We start from the raw sequence: 13,738 nt of genomic DNA on the forward strand, positions 1-13,738 counted from the left end.
GCGCGCGGCCCCGCCCCCGCGCCCGTCTGCGTGTGCGCCTGGGGACGTGTGTGCTCACGTGTGCTCGCGGGGCGGATGCGGGCGGGTGTGTGCGTGCGCGCACAGAAATGCGCGCGTGTGTGTCTGTATATATACGTATATGTATATAGATACTCTCTCTCTCTCTCTCTCTCTCTCTCTCTCTATACATATATATAGACACGCACACGTGTAGATAACGGTTGTGTGCTTGTGCGCGTGTACATGCAGCATACGTGTGCACGTGTGTAGACGTATCATGCAGACGTAGATGTATAAATGCATGCGTTTGTACGTGCAGCTGCATGAATACTCACGTGTGTATATGCAATGCCTGTGTGTGTACACGCAGATACCCAATTGTGGATGTAGGGATATGTGCTTGTATATGTATACTGCATGCAGGTGTGTGCATGTGTTGCAAATGTTTACTTACATGTGTGCGTGTAGTATGTGTATGCACATGTGTACGCAGATATGCAAGTTTGTACTTGTATGTCTAATGCACATGTAGCTATACAAATACACGTGTGTATATGTAATACATATGTGTCTACATGCAGATATGTTATGTACTTGTGTGTATATACAAATATGTACTTGTATGTGTGTATATGTACTACATGTGTATACATCTGTACATGTATATATGCAGATGTGTACTTCTGTGTATATACTATGTGTACCTGTGCGTACATGCAGATACACAGGTATGTTCTTGTGTGTGCATAGAATACATGTGTGTATACACGTGTACATGTAGCTCTACAAATATGTACTACGTGTGTTTACAGGTAGATATGGAAATGTATACTTGTGTATATACTGCATATGTGTACATGTACATATAGACATGCAAATGTGTACTTGTGTGTGTACTACATGTGTGTACACATGTACATGTAGATGTACAAATAACACACCTGTGTGTCTATATGTGTACATGTACATATACAAATACACACATATACACAGCCAAAGATAGGAAGCAAAAATAGGAAATGACCTAAATGGGGGTGGGGAAGCTGGACAGGTAGGGCATGAGTCTAATGAGGAAGACCTTGAGTCAAAAAAGGGTGAGAATCACTACAATAAAAGATACCAGAAAAAAGAAAACCCTTGGCTTTGTACATATTCATGTACACACACACACACACACACACACACACACACACACACACACACACACACACACACACACACACACACACACACACACACACACGTACACACACACGTGTACAATGTTGGCTGATAGGGGCCGACATGCTAGCATAGACAGGGCTCACTTTTTCCTTTATCTTTGTGCCAGTCAAAGTGATGGTCAACCACACTGTCATGCAGTTCCTCTTACTGTACTGCCCTTGGGTTTTTCCAGGTGCCAGCGGATCTGCTTTCAGAAAAATAAAGTAACCTTTTGGTCATCTTAACAGACCTTGAATAAGAAGAGTTGCAGCCCCCCACTGCAGGTCTCACACCGGTAGCACGGGTAGCAGAGAAGCTCCCCTGGAATGCGTGGGGGAATGGTATAAAGGCCTGGTGCTGCAGTAGGGAGGGAGTCTTGCAGGGTCTCTAATATGTGAGGAGGTCCACTTCCGGTAGGGCTGTTTGCGGTGGTTGGTGACATGTTAGTTATGAGCCCTTTTGTTTAAATGCACCTTACAAATTACATAGCCTGGTGCCAAAACTGTCATCGTTGGCAATCCCTTGATTCAAGGATGATCTCTACCACGGTTAATTGATGGGTCTTGAGGGGACTTAAGAAGCTAATCCTTTAGCCACAGATCTGTCTGCAGAAGCTGCAGGTCTTTTCACAGGGGTGAGTAGTCTGTAGGTTGGGATGCCTCTCCTTTTCCCTCCTCCGTTTTCTCTTCTCCACTTCAAGGATAAGACACTGTACCTCAAAATGGGTGGCTGCTTGGTTGAGGTTGCAGCGCCACTGGTGATTTAGTTCTGCCACAAAGAAGCAACACAAGCTAACAATGCATACTTAACCTCATAAATGTACAAACGTGTGGTCCGGAGTTGTGTACTATTTTTTAACAATCTAGCCTTTTTTTTGTGGTCCATTAGTTTCCAAATATTGCAAAACTCCGAAACCTCATGTCACGCTGCCTATCTTCCTCCTGTACTGGTGTTACCTAGAAATGGGTTGTTTTTAAACCAAAGCTAAGATTCTTCCCCTATCACGTGACTCCTGGAGCTGGGGCTTTGAGGAAAACATAGCAATCACCCGACTAGGGATAAAATTGCAGGACCTAAAAACATCTGTTTGTTTAGCAGAGAAACAGGGCTAGCATGGCACTCATGGGAGGGGAACGTGGGCTCCCAGCGGGGTAAGGCCAGTCCGATGTTCAGCAGAGGAGAAGCGCATCAGGGTGTCAGGGGCTCTGTAGGTGGAAGGGGACTAACAAAGAGGGCCGTGGGAGGGCTACTGGGTGAGAAGAAGCTTTATAAAGGGAGCTCTGGGAAATTTATACTCATGAGGAGATAAGAAGCTTGCACAGCTCCTGATTAAGCCACTTACTGTAATAGCCTGAGTCTTAAATCACTTTAAATTTCAAGCAGGAATCCCATTGAAAACATAAATGACTCCAGCAGTGCTGGAAAGGGATTGGAGTCAGGTCTTTGCAGCGTTAGGAGTAGGATGTGTAATGATCTTCTTTCTTTCTTTTTGTCTAGGAAGCTGAAAATATTTTCTGAAATGCGTCCCTGGTTGCTAAATGATGAAGCTGTGGTATAAGATCAGTACAAGTATTTGTGTACCACTGATAGTAGATCTTGGGCAATAAAAGTTTGCCTGAGGAGACTGAGGAAATAGGATAGGTGGAGAGACCCTTGATAGTCTTTAGAAAAGGCAGAGTTTTGTGCATTTTACATTTTGTACACTCTCCCTGAGTCCTTTGGAAGGGCGTTTTTCTAGGCCTCAGAATAAATATCTGCTATCATTTCTTTCAGAAAACATTATTCTGCCTTTTCTCACCAAAAGCATTTAAAACTGTCTGGCCTATACAAGCACTGTTTCTCTATAAATGCAAGACTCTGCTGTGTCATTGAACATTGATAATACTTTTTACCGTCCTTCATACAGACCTGCTTTTGCAGGGTGAAGTACCCCTTGCTCATTTAACACATTTAATAGACATCATCTTCAGGCTTTCCCTTTATTTCCAGTCTTGTATTTTGTCTTCTTGGTGTAAACTGTTTTGCTGTTCTGTCCTGCAGTTCTTTAAAGACAAGCTGTGTGAGGGCTGTATACTCTTCTCTTCATTCAAATGTAGGATCCTCTGATGCCAACTTCTCTAGGATGCGTTTCACTTGCTTTGCCTGCATTTCACTTTGGGGAAAATTCGCAGCTGAGGACAAACCTGAATACATACTTATAAACTCAGTGAAGAGTATAAACATGCTATATTTGCAATTGCTGATTGTTTGTCTTGTTTGTTCCAGTTATGTCAAGTATGTCATTATAATTGTATAGCTTTTTAATTAACATTTTTGCTCAAGGGCGCAATAATTAGTGCATGGCTTGGAGTTTATTGAACCTGAATGCAATCAATGCCAACGTTACCAGCAAATCAATGTCAGCGTTTTGCCTTCAGAGACCTGTGACCAAACCTGTAACCTGGGATTGAACTGGTTGGTCTAGAAATTAAGCATTCCTTTAATGCTTGTGGTAATAGTCAGCCAGGTTACAAAGCTTCTCAAACTGCAAACGTTGCCCCACTCAGAATGAAGTGAAGGTGAATTAAACAATCACAGCTATCCACAAGCTTCCTCCATTTAGTCACCCAAGTCTTTTGCTCAGTATTTCCTTAGAATTGGGTTAAAAATAGACCTACTGTTTGATGGTCTTGCATTGATTTATGACAAATGTGACTTCTGTCTGCTGCTACAGAGATCTTACTCAGCCATTTTACCCCTCATAGATACATACAATATCCTTTCTACTTTGTTTGCTTTTTCAGCACTTTTTAAAGAGTTTGCTCAACATCATCGAATACCAAGCAATTTAAAGCAGTAGGGCTTTTTGGACAATGCTGACTTCACCTTTTGACAAAATATCTGCAAGCTAAGCCCCATTAATAGCCCTGATATTGTTAGTGACTCTTTGTTATTAAGTATTTATTTTATTCGTATTCTTGTAGCATATAAAAGCCCTTGTTATGGCTCATACATACAGATTCAGAACAAAAAGATGGTTCTTTACCTTAGAGAGCAATAACTTTGCTATCTTCAAAAGAGGTACTGACTCTTGGTGGTTAGTTTCAAGCTTCATCTCTTGAGTCTTCTTAGTGTATTGGTGATACCAAGCCTTTACAGCAGTAGGTTTTAACTAGGGCCATGAGATCCTTTTAAAGGTGTCGGGGGGGGAGAGGAATTCTGCACAATAATAGCATTGTTAGGTGTGCAAACACCTACACATGATTCACAAGATAAACCAGAGATTTCAAATAGGAATTTATTCTGACCTGTTGTGGTCAGAGTTGTTTGCAACAGAATTGCTCTGTTCCTGGTCTGTTGTCAAAAAAACCAAGTGTAACCTAAGAGCTGGCATTTTTGGAGAGGTGCCTTGAGTCTGAAAAGAGTGAGAATCACTGCTTTACAGAGTTGGTCAAACAGATATCTTGTTCAGTTTTTATTTTAGGTTTCTAGATAAATGAACACACGCATTTATGTAAACTGTTGAGTGATCACACCTCAGTCTGTATATGCCTAACACGTTTCTTGGTTAATACAAGATTAAAATTCTTAGAAGCATTTATCAGCGGGGGGAAAAAAACTTGTTATTGCAGATACCAAAAAAAATCATTGGAACTGGCTTTGGTGTTTGCTTGTTCCCATTTTACCCTAGGGAATACCTCATGATATACCACAGACTTTCTTTTTAAATAGAGCAGAATGTAACAAAACAAACCACAAGAGCCATCTCCTAGTCACTGTGGGCTTGTCTACACATCGCTCTATGGCAATGTAGCGACACATTACATGGCAATACAGCATGCTACGGCGACATAGCAATCACGTGGGTCTACACATGATCAGTAGCTACATCGCCATAGCAGTGCACTCCCCCATTTTAGCGTGCCACTACAGTGATGTAGTGGCGAAATCTAACCATGCGCCGTGTGCACAACACAATACAGGCAGTTCCTGTACTGTGCTTTAGTGCTTCCAAAAGGAAGCGCTAAAGCACGGCACCGTAGCAACGTTGCCATATGGCGATGTATAGACATGCCGTGAGCACTTCAAATAAAGTTCTCATTGGCACAAGTGTAGAAATGGTCTCTGTTGCAGCAAAATCCAAACAGAAGGCTAATAAAATATTCATGCTTACACACTTAACGATATAAAATCAAACGCTTGTTTGAAGTAAGTCAAACGGAAATATCTGTCTTTAGCACAGTGGTTTTCAACTTGGGGCCTGCAGACTATGCCTAAGGGGTTCATAAAAGATGACTATGATCAATCAAAAGTATGCAAATACCCACACTTACAATTCAGAGTGGTCCATACCTCCACTCAGTATTTTTAGGGGTTTGCAGATGAAAAAAGGTTGAAAACCACTGATGAAGTATATTAATGCCCTACAGTCATTAGTGAATGGACTCTGACAATAGAGGAAGCATTATTCTTACATTACAAATGGAGAATGGAGGCACAAAGAAACAAGTTTGCCTGAGATCGCATAGAGAAAAAGGAATTAAGTCCAAATCATGTAAATGCCAATCCTGTGCCTTAAGTACTAGGCCATCTTTCCAGTAAACTGTAAATATCATTCGTATCTGCTCAGGGCAAGACATTCTTTTCTTGCTGTAACACTGATAAAAAAAAAAGCAGGCTTTGCATTATGCTTAAAGTGAATTGAAATTCACCAGTTCATCTTTCTCTTCCTCAAATTGTTCTCCTCTTTCCAGCGTAGGAATTAATATGGTAGTTGAATCACAGGTTTGGAATTAGGTCAGTAACTCACAAGCAAGTATATCGATGCAGTTTCATCAGCCTTTTATAGAAGACAAGTTGTTCAATCTGTACAGAAGTGTTTGTGAGCACTGGGTAATGGCTAGAATAGTGATTTTCATAAATTGTGGCACAGGACACTCGCATTAAGCATTTACACGTCCATATTCAATCCTGCATCTGTTTAAAATGCATGAGGAAAAGTGTGTGAAGTTGCAGTTTTACAGTGAATCAAAATAAAGCCATGTTGAGTTGCAGATATTCTGGGCTGAAAAGCCCTGAAAAGTCTAAGTTCATTCCAATGTTTATGTCAAACATACAAAAATAATTAAAATTAAGTTTAGAAATGATCAAACAATATTAAGTGTAAAATTCAGCATATAGCAAGTTAAGCCATATAGTTCTATGTAGTGTCTTTCCTCACTCACTCACAACACGGTGCCATTTAGTTTGGCTATTTGGAGAAAACTTCCTACTATGAGGGTGATTAAGCACTGGAACAATTTACCTAGGCAGGTTGTAAAATCTTCATTAGTAGAAGTTTTTGGGCACAGGTTAGACAAGCATTAGGCTGGGATGCATCTGGAAGGGGGTGTTCCAGTTTTGAGCAGATGGTTATATTAGGTGATGTGTGCTCCCTTCCAGCCTTATTTGTCTGTGATACCAATGCACAAATCCCCATCTCCCTGCCATAAATAAATAGTAAATAATGGCAGTCACCAAGATGACATCTGAATATTACCTCTGCATGGAAAAGTCGGTAGAAGCTGGCTAACCCCAACTGTCTACTGATGGTGTCATGTCAGGAAACTCTGTAGGGAGTTGAAATCCTTCAGGGGATGTGGCATTGTCAAGGTTTGCAAGGTTCATATTCAGGGATTTCTGATTAAGGTGGCCAATGTTCCTGAGACTGCTGGTAGATTTAAGTTATATGGGATTCCCATAGTGTTGTGAAATTCCTGGTGAACAAGTGTGCCCAGACTGTCCCCTGGGTAGCAGGCACAAAAATACAGTATCAGGAAAGGATACTATTTTTGCTGTGGTCTTCACAGAATAGTGATGATATGAGCATTTGTCAGACATAGAGGTGAATGGAGATGCTTGCCCTTTCAGTGACTCTTCTGTGATTACTCTTGCAATAGTTATTAATGCTTAATCCAAACTGCACAACATTATGAAACCAAAGGGGACCCTTTCAAATACCAGCACATTATCTGTTTCCAGCTCCTTCCTCTCTCCTTTGAATAAAGTCAGGTCCATTCAGTGAATAGTTTCATAGTTGTAGGGCTGGAAGGGACCTGAGCAGATCATCACGTCCGACCCCCTGCCATAGGCAGGAAAGAGTACTGGGGTCAAACTACCCCGGCTAAGTGTCTATCTAGCCTCCTTTTGAAGACCCCCAGGGTAGGAGTGAGCACCACTTCCCCTGGAAGTTGGTTCCAGATCCTTGTTGCCCTGACAGTGAAGCAGCGTCTCCCGATGTCTAGCCTGAATCTACTCTCCATCAACTTATGACTGTTATTCCTTGTTACTCCCAGTAGTGCTCGGGGGAACAGGGACTTTCTCATTGCCTGCTCTCCCTTGGCCAGTTTATAGACAGCCACCAGATCCCCCCTCAGCCTTCTCTTGTGGGGCCTGAACAGATTCAGGTCCCGTAGCCTCTCCTTGTAGGGCCTGCCCTGCTGTCCCCTGAATCATGTGAGTGGCCTCCTCTGGACCCTCTCCATGCTGTCCACATCCCTTTTGAAGTGCGGTGCCCAGAACTGGACTCAGTACTCCAGCTGCGGCCTGACCAGTGCTGCATAGAGGAGGAGGATCGCCTCCTTGGACCTGCTCGAGATGCATCTGTGGATGCATGACAAGGTGCGGTTGGCCTTCCTGACTGCATCCCCACATTGGAGGCCCATGTTCATCTTGGAGTCTATAATGACTCCAAGATCCTTTCCTGCCTCTGCTGACAAGAGGGGAGTTCCCCAGTCTGTAGGTATGCTGCTGGTTCTTCCTCCCCAGGTGCAGTACCCTGCACTTGTCAGTATTGAAACTCATCCTGTTCTCATCCACTCACCCCCGTAACCTATCCAGATCCAATTGCAGCCTGTCCCTCCCTTCTAGCATGCCCATTTCTCCCCACATCTTAGTGTCATCTGCGAATTTGAACAAGGTGCTTTTCACCCCCTTGTCCAAGTCACTGATGAAGATGTTGAACAGTACAGGCCCAAGGACCGAGCCCTGGGGAACCCCACTGCCCACATCCCTCCAGGTCAAAAATGACCCGTCCACCACCACTCTCTGGGTGTGGCCCTCCAGCCAGTTGGTGACCCATCTGACTGTGTAGGCATCGACACCACAATCTCCTAATTTTTTAATGAGAATGGGGTGAGAAGAGTGAAGACCCAAGGGTTCTGATTTGCACGTCTCATTCATTTTGGTAAGAGCTCAACTCCCTCCCATATTCAGCTTTTAGGGGTGCGTCCAGATGAGAGTGCAGGTGCCTCTTGCGGTGTCTCAAACCAGTTTGAGATGCCACAGGAGACATGCTGAGAATGAAAAAATGTTCTGCACACTGCATATTTGCAGCACAGGCTCAAAATATTATACCTGGATTTCCACGTATCAAATAAAAACACCCCCCAAAAAAGTGCAGCTGGGCATGGTTCCCCACTGCTTTGGTGACATGTAGGGGGTACATGCGGGTGCATGTGCACCCACTGAGCATAGTGGTGCACCCCCTACAAAAAGGTGCTGCTGACACTGTCAGCGGCACCTGCGGGTGGTTGCCACTCACTACCCTGCCCTCTCTCACCGCCGCTCGCATCTGCGGGCAGTCAGCAATCGCCACTGGCTGCTGCCGATGCTGCAAGTGCATCTGTGGGTGGTCGCCGACCCCTGGTTGGCACTCAACACCCCCCACCCAGCGCCAGCGGCATCTGCGGGAGCTCCCAGCTTACCACCTCCATACTCCTGCTGCCACCACCAGTGCCACTGTGCCCCTCCAGCCACTGGGGGCCCACAACATTCATGCCCCATTGTGCCTTGAGGCAAGCCGGGGCTTGGACCTCCAGAGATGCTTCAGAGATGCAGGGCACCCCTCCCAACCCCCTTACATCCACAGTACCCACAGTCCACCCACAACACCCACATCCCCAAGCCACTGCCAGAAACCGCTTACCCACATACCCAGCCACAAACCCCAAAACCCCACACAAGCCCCCTACCTCCCCAAACATCACCCCCACAAGCCCTACACCCACCCAGAAATTCCTCCAACCCCCACTCCAAACTGCTTTACACTTGTAAATATATCAATAAAACATTGCTCAACTGATCTCTCTGTGTATAGTGGTGTTTCATTTTAATAGCGGAAGAACACTATTTTGGGTATTTTAATAAGAAAATTTGGGTTTCTTATCAGAGTATTTGCAGTTCGGAAATAGGGAACACCAGGATCTCTGCTGGTGAGACAAGTGGTGAGACACTGTCCAGGGCCAGCACTGGGGACCCAGCTGGAGGGCAGATGTGGTGTCTGAACTCTTGGCCATTTGGGGTCAAGAGGACACACTTTAACAGTTCAAAGCAGGCCACCACAAGAAGCACATCTTCTGGACAATAGCTGCTTAGATGGCAGAGTGGGGGCACCCCATCTGGGTCTGGCAGGGTTGCAGCCTTGGGGCCGCAGGTCCAAGGGGGCAGATGCTGTCACAGATAGAAGCAGGTCACAGCGAGGCAGCAGCCCCCACTGCCAGACTGCTGCAGTGGGTAGAGGGTGCAGGGGCCACTCCAGGTTAGGGCTGCTGCAGCAGTCCAGCTGGCACAACGGCTAGTGTCCCCAGATACCAAGTGCCTGGGCTTCAGAACCCTCTCGCTCCCTCTGGCTGCAGATCTGGGAAGAGGTGGGCAAGTTTATTTTGCCCCAAGTGGCACAACTTGCCCCACCCCAAAGAGCATGTCCGGGCACGTGTGCTGAGGCAAAAATCCCCAGCTCAAATTTGTGCTGCTCCTATATGAGCTGCTGCAAGCACACGTGCCTGCATGTGTGGACGCACCCTAGGGCCCCTTTGGGAGATGGCTTTTCTTAGGAAAACATACAGTGAATTTCTCCATTCTGTCCTTTTGGTGTTCCTGGTTGTTGTAGTTACTGAGCAAACTGTGCCTTTGACCCTGCCTTATCTCAGTGGACCTGGCCTGACTCCAGGTGCACTTAAGTGATGCTCTCATACATGGACTGGGTCCTGGGTTGAAGTTCACTTATAGTAGCTATAATTTACCTCTGCAGATCTGTTCTCTGCTGTTTGAAGCCAATGGAAGTGATTAAGACAGTGACCAAACAGCTTCTCTAAAGCAAATATTATTTATTTAGATCAAAAGTATTGAAGTGAAAACATATTTTAAAAGCCATAAAAATGAATATAAAGATAAATAAACAAACTATAAAGATACCTGGCTTTTTTTCTAAAGTTTACCAGTCCTTGAATCTGGGAAGGGAAAAATATTTAGACTCCATCTGCAGTCTCTCTCTCTCTCTATCTTTCTCTTCCCCCACTCCAATGCTCCAAATGGCCAAATAAGCTTGTATCTCCCTTGAAGATATGACTTGAGTGTATGCTGGTCTACCCTTATCTAAAGCATGGTTTGCTTTCCTGTTTGTTCGTACTATATTATATTAGTCAACACAACAAAAGAGGAAATCCTAATACTGTAATCCACTGTAGTTACACAGTAATTTTGTGTCACTAACCGGATCACTTAAACCAGCATTTTTCAACCCGTGGGTTGTGACCCAAAAGTGGGTTGCGAGAATATTTCAAAGGGTCGTGAGCTGCAGCAGGGCAGAGGGGTGGCAGGAAGGCACCTGCCCCTTCCAGTGGAGGAAGAGGGCAGTGCAGATCTAAGTGGCTGGGCTGGTGACACTGGGGCCAGTGTCCATGCTTGCAGGGGGGGGGCGGCTGGGAGATGCTGCTCGGGGGCTGGTGGGGAAGGGGGGTGGGATGACCAGCCTACTTGGCACAGTGCAGCAGCCCTAGCCCAGGACAGGGTGGGGTGCCACAGGCCTCTCCTCCTCCTCCCTCCAGCCTGTGCTGCGGCCAGACTTGCTCCATTGCCTCCTGCATGAGCTGGAGCTGTTGCAGCCACCATGCTCCAGCCTGAGCAGGCAAGGCTGGTGGGGGGCAGGAGGCTGTGGGTTGGAAGTGAGAGACACCAGCATAGCTTCGGGGGGCAGGAAACTGGGGGTTCTGCACTGGAAGGGCCAGGGGGTGTGGGTCGGGACAGACCCTGGATCTTTTCAAACGAGTAAGAACCACTGACTTAAACCGTCCACGCTATTATGACATATCCATAGATAGTATATAGCAGTTCCATGTTGGTCTCGCAGGTAATGCTCCCTTTCTTTTTTAGGAGCTCCCCATTCTCCTTTCCAGGGATTTGACAAGGGCCCAGATGCTTCAGCCTTGGTTTTCTAGTCCTCCACACAGTCACAGATTTTGGATCACATAGCTCCTGATTTTGGAGGTCCAGCTGAAGACCCCCAAATTAGAAGGCACAAAATTACTAGTCTGAAAGTTTTATCAGGATTTTAAGAAAGATGTGTTTCTTGTACAGGTATTAGGTTATGAGCAAAATAAAGACAAAAATAGATAAAAATGAGTATTTTATAACCTAGTAGCCAATTGTATTTGAGAACAGGTCATTTTGCTCCTAGTTCAGCTCTGTGGCAAAGATCAGGCCTTTAACCTCTCATTAAAATAATTAGCAATGCTTTCTGGAGTGCTTTTCCAAAGGTTGAAAGCCTTGACCTCTTCCGTCTCTATAATGGATGTCTTACCTCTGCAGAGTCAGAATTATAGCTGATGATATGGAAAGGAACTCCATTTCTTGCTAGATAAAATTCCCACTCTTCTTTTAAAAGGATAAGGATATTAATTAGGAGAATTGATGTTAATCCATCTTGGTGCCTTTAATTTGCATTAGTAAAATATGCATTTAATCTTCCATTCACTTAGCCTGAATGGGACTCCGAATTTCTAGTCTTGACTAAACTAAATAATTTAGTGTCGTCTTCAAATGCTATCACCTCACTGCTCAATTTCACTCCAGTTTCAAGATAATAAATATTAAAAGCCAGTTCAAATATGCTCTTTGTATTACTATTTGCCTTTGGTTGCAATAAAATCTTATAAACTATTCCTAAGTGCCCTCTGTCTGAATTCTGCATTTCCTGATTTGTAGTGGGACGTTACTATTCAGACCAGGACCACTTATTTTCTATGATAACTTTGTAGAAGAAACTTTTGAAAGTCCAATGCTAACTGGTTTCCCTTTATCTGATATTTTACTGGCACATTCAGAGAATCAAAACAGATTAGTTAGGCACCTTTTTTTTGTTTTGTCTTTATTAGACCTAACTATAACTGTTGACTACATAAGACCTGGGACTTTATCCACTAATTCCTGGCAAAGTACTCTTTGTGAACTAATTAAGGAAGACCTTGAACCACTGTATTGTCTGTCTGACTTCTTATACAGACCTACCTATCCTTTTCAGTTAGGCTAAAAACAGATATCATGTTTCTCCTGGAAGAAAGCCTTTTGTTCTGGGGTCCTATGGACCCACAATCCCATTATCTTATTTTACATACCTGTGAATTATGCAAGATAAAGTGTACTAATGCTTTTGAGACAATTGTGGCTTATTCATGATAATTGCCATCTATTCCAGGGATAAGATAGTGTGTGATAGGCTGTACCTCTCTCCTTTTGTTCCACATTTTGATTTGGATTAAAATCAGAACTGCTTCAAATCCCATGCCTGGTTTTACCTTTAGTAAAGCTAATGGGCCAGCTCTTCAGCTGGTCTAAACTGGCACTGCTCCATGGACTGTGGGCATTGGTTGGCATAGCCCCGTTTGTAATCTAGTAAACTAGGAAAGTCGTATAACAAGGTGGCAGTGTGCTGTTACTCGCACAGTGAACGCTGCTCCTTGGATCTGCCCCAGAGAATTCCCAGCCTGCAGTTTTTCGACTACACTGGTGACATTTTTTGCAACATGGAAGCCCACTTCCAGCCATGAGGCCCTGTACAAGGAAATCAAAGGTGCTCATGAAGAAAATCACGTCCTGTGCACTGATTCTTCAATGCCCTGAACCCTGTATAGATTAGTTACTGATACAAAGAGACCATGAAACAGTTCTGTGCTGGCACTCCCCAGCACTGACACTCGGAGAAGCCTTTTACACTCCCTTCAGGCACCTGTAAATGGCTAAACAAAGTGTAAGTCAGGAGAGAATCGGGCCCAGGATGCAGTGGGATATGCGCTGTACGAACACGACTCTTGTGGCCCGTGTCCTGCTGACAGAGGGCGGGGGAGGCAAGAGAAGGGGCATTTTTCTCTACTTTCACCGCAGGAAGGGTTTTCAAAACCTATAAATTCACTTTTGACAAATGAACGGCTAAAGCAGATTAACCTTTCTGTTAATCCTCTATAATGGCTTTAGAATCTCCTTAACCAATAAGAAAATGATAAGAGCCCGTTTCTTTTCTTTTATCTATATCTATATTGTCCCCCCTTGTCTACATTTTTCTTTCTTGTTTTATTTTCCTTTTCTTTTCTAATATGAAATAGCCAAGAGATCGTATCTTGGCGGAGGCTCAGTAAACACAACATCAGTAATCCCTTCCCTTTATTCCCCTCCGGTAGCAGGGTGCAAAGAAGTGTCTGCCGATTGGGATTTGATTACCAGCCGCTATCAAAAGTCTCTTTGT

Source organism: Crocodylus porosus, unplaced genomic scaffold, assembly GCF_001723895.1.
Source record: "Crocodylus porosus isolate Cpor-Errol unplaced genomic scaffold, CroPor_comp1, whole genome shotgun sequence".
Lineage (NCBI taxonomy): Eukaryota > Metazoa > Chordata > Crocodylia > Crocodylidae > Crocodylus > Crocodylus porosus.